The sequence below is a fragment of the Prionailurus viverrinus genome, chromosome A2, assembly GCF_022837055.1.
Source record: "Prionailurus viverrinus isolate Anna chromosome A2, UM_Priviv_1.0, whole genome shotgun sequence".
NCBI lineage: Eukaryota > Metazoa > Chordata > Mammalia > Carnivora > Felidae > Prionailurus > Prionailurus viverrinus.
Window position 1 is genome coordinate 125,470,387 of NC_062562.1, and position 14,485 is coordinate 125,484,871.

Sequence of the window (14,485 nt, forward strand, 5' to 3'; positions counted from 1 at the left end):
TCCAGGAGTCTCATGGGACTGAAGCAGGATGGTACAGATTCCATTTCTTACTCTGTTACTGCAGAGCTCATTGTTGTTAGATGGGCCACCTAACCAAAAATTTTCCCAATAAATATGCATTTCCTTCTGATATGACTATTCCGTACTTACAAGATGCTGCATCTTTGTGTATGTTGCTAGAGGATTTATTTTCTCATGGAACCCTTGGAGGACCTACAATCTGCGCTGTATTTAGGGAGAAAAAGACATCTGTAAAATCTACATTTGGAATGCTATAGGCATCTAGATATGTTTCAGTTTTGGGAGAAATGAGAAAACAGATGGTTCCAGGAAAGAACTAAATAAACCAATCAACCAACCTCACCTTTCCCCTGTAATACCACATGGAGAAACCAGTACAGAGATGATACTGTGTCACTTTTTCTGGATTTGCATGTGTTTTCTAGGGTATCAGAATTAGACCACTTATTTGCTCTATCATTTACTAGTTATTTGATCTTGGACAAATGACTTGAGTTCTCTGAATTTCACTTTTCATCTGTAAAATGTGTGTAAAGGAAACATGATATGACCCTTGAAATTTGCTGCATAAAGAAAACACAATGTTTTTATAGCAAACCCTTCTTTCCTTATTAATTCTGCACAATTTTCATATGCTAGCAAAGATTTCAACTTACAGAAATGGGGCAGAGCAGAGAGCTATGGACGTATAAAGAGAAGGGAGCCTCTAATATATAAGGAACCAGATCTTTGCCTAAGAATTTCATCTTAACTTTAAAATTTTCAAGGAAATCTATAATTTCAAAAGTTCAGAGTTTTTTTGTTTGGAGAAAATTTTCCACAGTCTCTACTGATTGTAAACATTCCTATTCAAAAATTGGCCAATAGGGGTGCCTGGGTGGCTCAGTCAGTTTGGCATCCGACTTCGGCTCAGGTCATGATCTCACGGTTCCTGAGTTCCAGCCCCACATTGGGCTCACTGCTGTCAGAGCAGAGCTTGCTTCTGATCCTATGTCCCCCACCCCTGTCTGCCCCTCCCTGCTCTAGCTCTCTCTCAAAAAAATTAAATAAACATTAAAAAATGCCAAAAAAATAGGCCAATATATCTTCAGGCATGTAGCCTGGTTTCTCATATTATTATTTGGATAATAAATATATGGACATTCCTGATATGCTAAATAATTTGAGAAAACTCAGGTGACCTGGATACCTCAGGAAGAAAAATAAAATTAAAAATAAATGAGTGGAATGTGGCTTATAAGTACAATGGAAGTTTAGGGGGCAGACCAGTTTTTCTGCTAAGGACAAATAAAACAATCAGGATAAAATACGAGAATAATTAGTTTAAAGGCAGTAGGGATCTGTTGAAGCAATGAAGATTGAAAAGTGGAGACTAGAGAGGTCAGAACTGCAGAGAGGTGAGCTGAAAATCTGTTGCTGCTTTTTGCTTGTGGCCATTTGCCTGATTCTGGGCAAGGACCAGAGGCTGAACAACCAGCTGGACTCAAGCAGAGACACAGAAAAATGGATGACAGACAAGTGGGAGGTGCTTTTTGTGGTCTTTGGGGCTAGAATGAAAAATTGGAGATAAGATAAAAAACATTTGAACAGTAGTCTCGTTGTGCTGAGAAACAGTCAAGACTCACTTGCATGAACGCACTAGACTCAGTTAAAAGCCCCAGGGGCGCCTGGGTGGCGCAGTCGGTTAAGCATCCGACTTCGGCCAGGTCACGATCTCGCGGTCCGTGAGTTTGAGCCCCGCGTCGGGCTGTGGGCTGATGGCTCAGAGCCTGGAGCCTGTTTCCGATTCTGTGTCTCCCTCTCTCTCTGCCCTTCCCCCATTCATGCTCTGTTTCTCTCTGTCCCAAAAATAAATAAAAAACGTTGAAAAAAAATTAAAAAAAAAAAAAAGCCCCAAAGAGCTGTGTACAAGAAGCAAGGGTGAACCAGAAGTAGACTGAGCCTAACAAAACATGCAGAGTAGCCCAGATTCATCTCAGCTAGGACTGGATTAAGATGATCAGCACCACCTCCCCTTTTCCAGCAAAAGGGGGAATAAACTTTCTCTGGGACTCTACATTCAAAAAAGAAACATTTGAAATTTTTACCAGAGTATTGAACATTATTTTCAAAAATTAAAATGAACATTCTAGAGCTTAAGAAGATCAATGTCTGAAATTGTGAATTCTAAGATAGAAAAAGATAGACAAGACAGAAAACAGGATGAGTGAACTAGGTCATTAGAAAATATCCAAATTGGATAATAATGTAGGAACAAGATGGCTGTCCTAAACTCTAAGGCAGGCATTCTTATCTCTTGGAATATGGTCTTTTTAATTTAGGAAAACTCCTTAAAGGGCCTCATGAGTATGGAACGATAAGTTCTTGAGCTGGTCTAGATGGGGGAGAAATGAGAAAACAAAGATATCATTTTCTTTGGAAGTTAAAGGTAATCAAACAAGTCCTAAAAAGAGGGATGGTAAAAAGGCAGGAGGCCAGCAACCCACAGATACTCTGTGGCTGAGTTTGTATTATCTTCACGCCTCCACCAAACACGTGAGTGTAGGTGAACTGGGGAGGAAAGGCTGGGCCTGACCAGAGTGAGAGCAGCAGGGTGGGAGCTGGGACAGTGAGGAGCTGCTGAGTTTCAAAGCTAGAGCTGGAATTCTCAGCAAGCAGACCCTGAGCGAGCCAGCACCCTCTGGGAAATTGCCTGACATCGCCATGATTATGTACGTGTTGTGGGGTGACGGGGTCACTGAACTTCCCTTGGAGCTGGGGGCTGAAGCCTTTTCATTTGGAGACTAAATTCCCCCATAGAACAGACTTCGGAGGCGCTGGCTCTGTGTGGAAGGTGCTCCTGCCCACCGTGGCCATCGGTCAAGCCCACCATTGTCATCACAGCCACAGCCATGCACAGAAAATGTAGTGATGTTTGTTCAGTTCTTCCGTCCCCTCTAGCCCTTCCCCAAACCCCACTTCTCCCTCTGTAGACTGAATGGAGGATGTCAGGTTAGGGAGGGTTATCTGGAATTGAACGTGGAGGCTTAATCACCGCAGACAAAAACCACTAATGAGGAAAACGCGTTATTCACACACGAAGCTGTTTTGATGGGATCTAACTTAGGGCAAGTGCTCTATCCTTCGGACTCCTTGATAAAAGGCCTCTGTCCTCACGTGTTCTCACTAGCCACCCCCCCACCCCACCCCACCCTCCATCACTTCTTTTTCATTAGCTCAATCTCACAGGAAATCAGAAACAGGACATAGTGCTTTCCACACCTTTTATGGGAAAGGAAGCGATGAGACAGCAGGGTTGGCTCCAGGCGAGCTCGCCAAATAGCAGTGCTTTCTTTGGGAGTCTCTCACTTTTCTTCTTGGCTGCCTTTCTCTCGTATCTTTCTCCTCCTCTCTCCTCCTCTCATTGCCATTTACTCGCTGGCTAGTTGAAGTCTCCGTTTCACCCTCACCAAATTGACTGTCTTCCACACTCTTTGTTTACTTATAATTAAGGATCTGACCTGGGCTAGGGTGCTGGCAGCCTGGGTTGGGAGCGGGAGTTTCCCTGCCTACAGCTGAGGAAAGGACAAATAGCCTTCAGGAGGTGGAGGTGGGGAGGTAATGAGGGTCAGAAAGCAAAGCCTGAACACGCAGAAAACTAGCCGGTGGGGGGACTAGCCAGTGCTATCGCAGGAGAGGTTGGGAAGCGCCAGCCAGTGACCAGGATGGTTAGAGAAATTAACCATCTGTTAATTCCATATTGCTGTTTTCATATCGCTTTTCTTCCCCAAAAGCTTCCCTGTAGAATCAGCAATTAAGCCCACACCCTGGCTTTTGTAGCCACCGGTGGGCTCAGCTGAGGTCACCGTGTTCTGCACCAGTGCCCCGCTCTGGAGGGGACCTCCCCAGGTAAACTGGAAGCTGGCTGCTCCGGAGAGGGAGCAGGGGGTTGGGGGCCCAGTCTCCGGAGCTGTGACATGGAGAAGGAGGGAACTTTGTCTAGGGCTAGGCAGTGCATCTCTTCTTCCAGGCTGAATCCTCCGAAAGGCGTCATATCTTTTATTTTTGTGTTCTCGTTTCCTTCACAGGTTTTGACGACAGGGGCTCAAACCTGGGAGTGCAGTAAAAGAATAACGGAATAAATACATAGAGATATCTTCCTCCTAAAGTGATTTATGCCAATATTGCGGCTGGTATGTGCAATGGCTCTTGGCCCCAGGGGTTTGCACACGGTAGCTTCCTTTACCTCTCTCTGCTCCCCTCTGTGTTGACAAGCTGTCAGAATGAGGGTGACCGCTGCATTTTGTGTGTCTCTTTTGGAAGCAGGGGGCCTGGCTGGGGGCAGGAGTCCAGGACGACCATAGTAGAAGCCAAGAGTCTGGGGAGTCTGAGGGCTAGATAATGGAGGGTGAGCTGGAGAGCACTGGTGGTCTCAGTCGGGGCCAGTTTGGACATGGCAGGTGTCTGGGGAAATGCCATGGATTCTGCCACCACCAGGCTGCCTGACCTTGGGCTGGTCACTCATTCCTTGTCAGATGAAGCCACAGTGGCGGTGGCAATGCAAAGCTCACGTGGGGGCCGAGACCTGGAAGGGACGTGTTTCATGTCATGTGCCGCTCCCCTCAGTCTGTAGTGGCCAGCTGGGGGGCTGAATTGATTCTGTAGGTCAGATCTTGACAGGAAAGGGGACTCTGATCCCTCCACAGAGCCTTCCCTCGGAGGTGAGGAGTTGCCCTCAGGCTGCGCGTCTGCTGATACCGTTAAGCCTACTGAATGTCCCTTAGCGGATTCAGGCCGCCAGATCCACCCAGATCCCTGTGTGGTTGTATTTGCTAGTATTTCAAACATCAGACAGTGAGTTCTTAATGAAATGACACGTGAGTGGTGAATAAATCAATTCCACTTTCCCTTCGTGGTAGGCAGGGAGGCAAGGAGGTCTAATAGTTATCAGTATTCCATTTAGAGCTAATATCATTTTCTTTCTTTCTTTCTTTATTAATTTTAGTTTCCGGGTAGTTAACACAGTGTTGTATTAGTTTCAGGTGTACAATATAGTGATTCAACAGCTCCGTACAATACCCCGTGCTCATCTTGACAACTGTGCTCTTCACCCCCTCCGCCTTCTTCACCCCCTCCGCCTACGTCACCCATCTCCCCCGCCCTACCTCCCCTCTGTTTGTTCTCTGTAGTTAAGAGATCATTTTTGTGTATAAGAAGAAAGAGCCCCAGAGATGAACCCAAAAGGGGCAATGCTCAGAGTTCTCCCAGGCCAGTCTGGAGCCGGCTCTCTCCCCGCTGTGCGAGTCCTGCTGACAATAGTTACTCACAGCGCTTGTCATTACTTCCAGATTGCTAGAGAGAATGCCGGCTTTGCCTTTCTTTAGTTCGTGTTTTCTTTTTTCAGTGGCCCAGTGAATAGGCTTCCAGAGGGAGAACAGTAAAGCGCGGCTCTTGTTGCTGGATGATCACACAGCAGCTCTGTTTTTCCAAACTGATGGCCTGGCTTGCCAGGAATGAATTAAATGTTTCCACAGAAACATTTGCTTTGCTCCTAATCAGCTCTTTGAAGTATTTTCCTTTCTCCCACTAGTTTAAGAGGGATTTATTGGCTCCCTTGGTCAGGCAACTCAGGTGAGGCCTTTTGGGAAAGGGAGAAATAGAAAACTATGAGAAGCCCTTCTAGAAATCTAGGGGAGAATGGAGAAGTCTGTGCTGATTGCAGGATTGGCCTCAGAGCAGCAGACAGAACAGAAAACACATCAGTGTTCCTCCAGGGCTGTGGTGACAGAGATACTGGGAAGCAGGGATTTCCAGACCATTGGCCCTGGGGGACAACAAAAAAAAGTCACCAATGGGAATCACAGATCCAATTCCATGACTTGCTCCTGGAGGAAGATCCTAGTAAGCTATAGTTCCTCCAAGCCCATTTCTCTGGCTTAGAGGAGAGACTTCCTAGGGTAGCTCACTCGCTGTGACCTTCCACCTGTGGCCTTCTGGCTACCAGTTGCCATGGTGACCATCTGCGAATGCCTTGGCAGGTCTGGTTACCAGCATCACTGCTACTTTGATGCTTCTCTCTTCTCTGCTCTGGGAGACCCAGTTCTCTTTTCCAGTCTAAAGGTCCCATACCGAGAGAGTGAGAACTTCTGTTATCCCCAAGAGGGCCGTTCTCTCTCTTGAAACACAAAGAAGCACTACCTATGTGTTTTCGTGTCCAAATTCTTTGGCTCTGCTCTCCCTTATAGCTCTCTCTTCTGAGGACTCAGGTGGCCTAGTGAGAACCAGGCTAGAGGCTGCTCTGAGTGTCATGGCATTGGGCTACAGCCCATTGTCCCTCATGTCTGTGCTGGGGAGCAGTCCCTCACTGGAATTTGCACATGGCTCTCTCCATCAGCTCAGCACCATTCTCTATTGGGACATTATTTCAGCTTGTTTTTCTCCTGCCACATAGGGGGTCATTTTGGGATGAGGTCGACTGTGACTTTCAAAGTATTAAGGACGCATCTTTTCTAAAACGTCCTCTTTCTCTCGTATGAACAGATCATCACTGGGCTTGTCCTACCAGTACTGCATTCCAGACATCTATGAATAGCAGAGGGTTCACGAGCTGGTTAAAGTTGTGTCCTATGGCACTTACACCCTGGCACCATTCCAACTTCTGGAACTTATGGCGGTCATGGCTAATGGAGCAACTCTTTTCTAGCGAGCCTTAGAATCCTTCTCGACACCACGCATCAGACGGATACTTCCAGTCTGCTGGAGTTGGTTCTTAGAATGCCACCTTTCCGTCTTTCTTAGCATAAGCTTCCCATTGAATCTCCCCTCTCTCCAGCCAACACACCTATGAATGGTCAAAAGTAACAGATACTTAATGCCACACTGACCCTGATAGGATGTGCTCTCTGCCTGGGGGGAGGAGGGACTTCCAATTTGTCTCACATGCATTAACAAGATATAAGCATGCTTGATTGAGGGCAGGGGAGATGTTAGAGCACAACTCTATTAAAGAGAGAATTTGTCCCTTTCCAGAGTTGATGAATGCACTTCTTCTCACTATTCGTTTATCTCTCCCTCACTGGCTAGGTGGAGGGAGGTCATATTCTAGAATTTATTGGTCCGGACAAGCTGTAACTGTCCTGGGAGGTAGAGAGGGCAACCTGAGACTTATCCAGCAACATCTCTCCTATAGTAAACCCTGTCATAACTGGGCCAACCCCTGGCCATGAGGACAGCAGTCATAACTCAGGTCCTGCCATGTGGACATTTTTTCCCTGACACAAAAGAAGAGGAGGTGATGAATTGCAGCTCAGTTATTTTTATGAGTTGCCTTGTATACTGGATTCATTAATAGTTATCAAAGGTGTGTGGGGGGGGGGACTAAAGTAAATGAAACTGGAATTTAATATGCAAAATAGCTAAAGGATGTGTTTTTCATTAATGCACCAAATGAATAACTACAAAAGCAAGGAGAAATAAATAAAATAACATCCTCAGTTTTAGCCTGTCTTAAAATCCAAGACTGAATTATGTAACTCATGACTAGGAATCCATTCCTTCTGATTTACCCCCACCATCTCATTACTACATGGGTTCTCTAACCTGATTATTTGGGACTTTAATATTTGATTGCATTTCTTCCCATGCTTTTTCATCTCCCTTAGCACTTCTGTTTGCAGTTTGCTTGTTTTGCTTGGGCCGCTGCAGGCCAGTCCCATGCTGAACTCAGAGATCATAAGCATCCCAGGTCTCAGGTCTACTGATCTTCCTTTGACATTGGTCCTAACTGAACACTTGCATAGTCCCTCCAGCCCACAGCACTGTCCCAGGCCTTGTAACACAATTCCTACCTTGCTTCTCTACCCATCAATCCAGATGCTCCAGGGTTGGGGGTCGAGTAAACTTTCTTTGGCCGGGGGCTGAATCTGGAGTCATTTCTCTTGCAAGTGGTAGATGAATGTGACAGCCACCATATGGCTTTACGTTCAGGAAGATCTTGGTATAGCTCTTGGATGGACTCCTCGCTAAATGCATGGACCTAGACAAGTAGTTTCTTCAGTGACTCTCAGTTTCTGTACAATGGGTTAATGGCAACTGTCTTATATATGGATTTAAAGATTAAGTAAGATAATATATATAAGGCTTTTGACTTGGAATAGTTCAGTGAAGTCTAGTTTGCTTTTCTTCATCTTTCCCTAATGAAACCCACAGAGCATGCCAACTCTGTTTCCAATTCCTCTCCTTTAAAGGGAAGATGGTCTGTGATCTACCACTCAGTATTCTATCTTAACATGGATTTCTGATTTTGCATTCCTAACATCTTCCAATGTACCAAAAGGGCCGAAATTCAATACATTAAGTGAAGTGCTTTTAATGTATGAGACTGAAAGAGAGATTTAGCGTATAATCCAAATATGCAGGAACATGAAGTGCATTCAGAGGAAGATGCTGCTAGATGATAAGAGAGAGAAATATCCATTCTGGCTGGGGCATAATAAAGTGGCTGAGAAGATGGCTAATAGTTTTAGGATGAAAGCTTTTGGCTCCAGACCACCAGTTTTCATTCCACATCGGAAGCTTGGGTGCCCATTGCTGGCTGCTGAGAGAGACTGGCCAGAGCCAGCTGCAATGTTGCAGGGAGTGTGGTCTCAGACAGAAGTCCCATGTCCTGCAGTCAGTCTCTCACACTTGCTCAGCCTCAGTTTACTCACCTGTGAAATGGGTACAATGATAAGTACTGAAAAGGGTGTGAGGACAATGAAATGAGAAAGTAAACAAGGAGAGACGCACCCAGTGGCTCAATCTGTTAAGTATCTGACTTTGGCTCAGGTTATAGTCATGGTTCATGGGTTCGACCCCTGCATCAGTCTCTCTGCTGTCAGCACAGAGCCTGCTTTGGAGAGAGAGAGCTCTCTCTGCTCCTCCCCTGCCAGCGCTCTCTTTCTCTGTCTCTCAAAAATAAATAAACATTTAAAAAAAGGATTAAGGGGGCACCTGGATGGCTCAGGTGGTTGAGTATCTGACGTTAGCTCAGGTCATAATCTCACAGTTCTTGTGTTCAAGCCCTGTCTTGGGCTCTGTGCTGACAGCTCGGAGCTCGGAGCCTGGAGCCTGCTTCAGATTCTGTGTCTTCTTCTCTCTCTGTCCCTCCCTCCCCTGCTCACGCTCTTCTCTCTCTCCGTCTCTCTCAAAAAATAAACATTGAAAAAGTAAAAAATAAAAAATAAAACAAAGTATGAAAAATAACAAAAGGAAGGAAACCAGGGGGGCCTGCCAGAGGCCTGGCAGTGTGTGACCAACTGATACGAGCTGAAATGCGTGAATGAGTTAGTTTGATTTGTCTTCTTCAAGAATGTGAACCGAATCTGGAAAAGCATGTGCTCCTGAATCTCTTCTTTTAACTTTGACTAGGTTTGCCTGTAGAGCTTGATAAAAATGTCTTGTTTTTAGAGTTTTGGGGCCCACATATTTAACACCACTTGATTTCCAGAGAGAAGTTCAGGGGGACCCAATAAGCAATCCCCAGCACCTTCATCAGGCCCTCATCTGGCCTCAAAAGACACTAGCTTTGTGGGACTTTAACAGTTGTTCCTCCAAAAAATGGGATGCATGCTCAAATGTCATTGGGAATAGCTGAGTAAATAAAATGAAACAGATTTCTGACTGCCCGGCTTTCCAGGTATTTAAACAAACCACTCTACACACATCTCCAAGATGGGGCCATGTCACATACATTGTCTCTCAAATGTGTTTGACCATGGTCCCCATACTTTTTGGATGTGGGATATTTTTAGAGACCAATGGTCCTTGGCATGCTTTGGCAAGTGGCCTTCTAATAATTTTTAGGGATTTGGAAAAAAATGTTTACATTGTAATATTAAGTGAGAAAGCAAGCTACTAAATTTCATGTACTGTAAAATCATGATTATGTTAAAATGCATTTAAGAGACTGGCAGGAAATAGATCAAAAACATTAGCATATTAACCAAAAACAGTAATCTCAGGAGGGAAGAATTATGGGTAGCTTTTCTATTTATTTTACTTACCTATATTTTCCAACTTTTTCTACAATAGCACGTATTGCCTTTGTAATCCAGAAATTTTAGTTTTCTCTTTTTCCTTTGGCCAATCTCAGGAGGGATTGTTTCTTTTCCAAGTACAATGTTGGATCCACCTGAATGAAATATGCCTTTCACTGCATCCTGAGAAGATGGAAGAAACATAAAAAGCCTTTAGAAGCCCTTGAGGAATTTTGAGGGCAGTAAAAGCAAAGACTGTAAACCAAAGAAAAATACACAAAGCTGTAAGAGCAGTAAGAGAAAAGTGGGGGCAAGGGATATTGAGTATCTAAAGAGAAAAAATAAGAAATGTAGCCTTTCCTGGAAAGGAAAAGAAAGTTTGTGGTAAAAAACAACTGTGGGGTTTCTGTGAGAACACACCGAAGTAAGTAAGGAAGAAGCCAGCCAGTAAATAGCCCACAGCCAGATGGCTGTAAGGAGGTTCCTAGCCCACAACCCACCTTCCTGCCTCCAGCAGGACCACCTCTGAGTCATCACAGGATTTGTTTACTTAAGGACAATGCGCCGGGTTAGTTTACACGTGGGTTCCTCAAACCCCTGTCTGGATCCCGAATCAGTGAGGCCTGACAAGGAGCAGAGGGTGGAAGAACAATCTGTGGATAGGGCTGGATGAGGAGTAGGGAGGTGTGAACAGTTTTGCAAGCCCCATGGATTCCAAAAGCGGCAATTTAATATACTCTGGAAGTTGACCGTCTGGATTTAAATCTTGGCTCCACCATTTACACTTGTGTGGTTTCGGATGCTTCTCTTAACCTCTCTGTGTGAGCCTGGGTGGGAGAGGGGTAGAAAAGAGAGGAGAGAGGATCCCAAGCAGGCTCCGTGCTGCCAGCACAGAGCCCGACGCAGAGCTCAAACCCACGGACCGCGAGATCATGAACTGAGCCAAAACCAAGGGTCTGATGCTTAATCGACAGAGCCACCCCAGTGCCCCTAAAATGAGAATAATCTTAATAACGATCTCATTTTGGTTTTTTGAGGATTCGGTGAGGTACTATATGCAAGGACTTAGCAGCAAGCCCTTTGTAAGTGGCAGCATTAGTATTAATAAGGAAGTGGATGGCACCTGTAAATAACTGAGCGTTGCCTAGATTATAGCATATGGGAATGCCGTCTGATTTCTGGACTTCAGATTACTTATATGAGTGACTCTGTCAGCTGATACAGACCATATTCAGGCAACACTGAGTGAGGGAATTTCTTGACTTTTCCATGCTTCTCTGCATACTATGAATGTGAGTGCAAGTATCAACTGAGTTTAACTTCTTGTGTTAGTCAGGTTTTGTGGCAATAATGCTATGTAACAACCCCAGCCTTCCCATAGAAGCAATATTTATTTCATACTTACAGGTTTATGAGTGAGCTAGGATTCTGTGGTGTTTTTCTGGGCTCAGCTGGGCTTGGTTTCAGGATGTAGGTTGGGTTTAGGTCTGCTCCATGGGGGTCAATTTTGTCAGTTGAAGGTCTATTACTCTCGTAATTTTTTTCTTTTTTGGCAACTGCACAAATATATATACATTCATGTGTGTGTGTGTGTGTGTGTATACACACACGTATACACATATACATAAATGCACATATATACATATATATACATTTATATGTGTATATTTATATATGTACACTTTTGCAGAGGGTTATTTGTTCATCTAATAATTTATTTGTTGGATATTTTAAAGAGAAATTCTTCATATACATATATACATGTATGTACATATATGTACATAATTTGTTGAATATTTTAAAGAAATTCTCCATATACATATGTATACTTGTATACATGCATATACATATATGTTTGTATATACGTATGTATATACATATATACACACATGTATGTATATATATGCATGTGTATATATGTATATATATGTATATATGCATGTGTATATATACATATATATGCGTATATATATATATATATATATGGAAAATTTCTCTTTAAAATATTCAACAAATAAATTATTAGATGAATGAACGAATGGCCTTCTGCAACAGTACATGATGTAGAAGCCCACGAATACTGACTGCATTTGGGAGGCATGAATACTGGCCCGTGTTTTCTAGACTCTTCTCTGATACTCTAGTCATTTATCTGTGATTATTTCCTGTTTCCTGTATCAGTTTTACTCCTCTTTCCTTACCATTCTATTTGTCCCAAAGATAGAGTTTAAAGCTGTGATAATTTCATTCATCCACATTTGCATGATTATTTACCATTTAAATGAGTAAATTGACCCTACTTGGAACATTGTTATTCTCTTTCAAGTTTCCTTAGGGAACAATTCTTCTTCTGGGCAACATCATTTGCTAAGTTTAATCCTTATAAACTGAAAAAGCACACATCCCATCCTGGGGGAAGAAGTTTCATTTCCTGCCCCTGATACCTGTCCATCCTAGATATTCACTGTGGGCCTGTTTTTCCAAAGCACTGTGTGGAGGGGTGGTCTCACCTCCCAGTGCCGGGATATGCTCAGGCTACTTCTTCTAGAACCATCACATAAGCACTGCATCTCCTGGCTAATGGCTGCTCAGGCCAGCTTGTGAGAGTCACGTCTGTGTTATGCAAGCAGACAAGGTGAATTATTGAACTAACAGCTTTCTCAGGTATGGGCTGTGCAGTGTGATCAATTATGTATAATGTTCACTCAGGCAAAAAATGAAGTGGCTGCAAGCTGGAGTGCTTCAAGGCTGCTGGACACGTGAGACTTGCCAGATACAGTGCACTTCTTTCTGTTTCGGTGCCTGTGTGGTGTCTGTCCCCGCATGGTCCCTTTGTAAATTTCATCTGATTTTATGATTTGTCTGATTATGGTCATGGCACATAACAGTAACAACGATAGCAACAATGACCATTTTATTGAGTGTGTCAGGTGCCCTGTGTGTGATTAAATCCTCCTAACAAGTTCTTGAAGGAGGTCCTGTTAGAAGCCCCATTTTACAGGGGAGGAAATGGAGCCTTGGAGAGGTTGCATAGCTAGTAAGGAGAAAAGCCTAGTCAGCCTGGCCCTGGAGCTTACATTATACTTTACTGTATACTGCTCTTCAGCACATTTTAATTATTGTTGGCTGAGTGGATAAATGGATGCATGAATAAATGTCAGACTAAATGGTCTCATAGAGGGGATGTGAAGGCAAAATGTTCTGTCTGGAAATGGAAAAAAGGTTTATATTCTGTTTGAATTTGGAAGATAACAGCAGCTGCCACATGGCCCCCAACCATGTGCTCTTGGAAGTGAAGGCAGAATAAACGGAAAGTTCAAACCTCAGCTTTGTTATGAGGATATATCATTCACAACAATATCTCCTGCTTCCCGCCCAATGGCTAGTATAAACCAGGAGTTGAAAATATCTGATGAATAGATGAATGAATGAATGAGTGAATAAATGAATGAATGAGGTTTAGGAAATGTCCCATTTCATAGCCCCCAATCAAAAACTATATATAATTTCCAGGCGGAGTCACATTTAGCCCTCTGGGTAATATCATTTGCCACATACAATATCCTGTTTTTCAGAAAATCAACTTTATTTATTTTTTTTTCAATATATGAAATTTACTGTCAAATTGGTTTCCATACAACACCCAGTGCTCATCCCAAAAGGTGCCCTCCTCAATCAACTTTAGAAAGATTTTCTTCCTGTTTTATGTTGGGGTGAGGATCATTGGAGAGCCCTCTCTCAAAAGATTTCTTGCATCGCCAGTGGCTCTTGAAAAGATTTGTTTTAAACTTTGAGCTAATGAGCAAGACACATGTGGAGCCTATTTCCCATCAATTTCACATGGGCTTTTTTTTTTGAATGAGTTTATAAGCTTGGCAGAGTATCCTGAGAGTTTGGCTGACCCCCAAATATTCAAAATATGATTTGAGTTGTTTGCCCAACCTATCTTGTCCTAGTCCTGAGTCAATAATTGATAAATGATTTTCCTTCCTTCCTTCTTTTTTTTGGGGGGTGGGGGTGGGGGGAGAAGGGGTGGACAGGGAGGTTTCATAACTAGCTTTGACCCTAAGAAGCCTAGAGCTCTTCAGGTTGTCTTTGATTTTTTTTTTGTTTTTTTTTGTTTTTTGTTTTTGTGTGTGTGTGTGTGTGTGTGTGTGTGTGTGTTTTTGCTGTTATCATTAATTTTCACTGGGTAGCCAATTGGAAGTAGCATATATATCATTTTACTAAGATTCAGTGCTTTATAGCTCTGTCACTTAAATTATTTGAGCCTTGGTGTCCACTTTTATAATAAAATGAGTGTCAAACATCTACTTCTTGGGATTGTGGTATTAGATTACTAGCTAGTGCCAAGCACAGAGCCTGATGGATAGGCTCTGGTCAATAAATATCCCCCTTCTCTCTTCAGCTGTGCAAAGCAGTTCAGGCCTGGGTTTATTACATAGCATCATCCCAGACTGGGCATGACC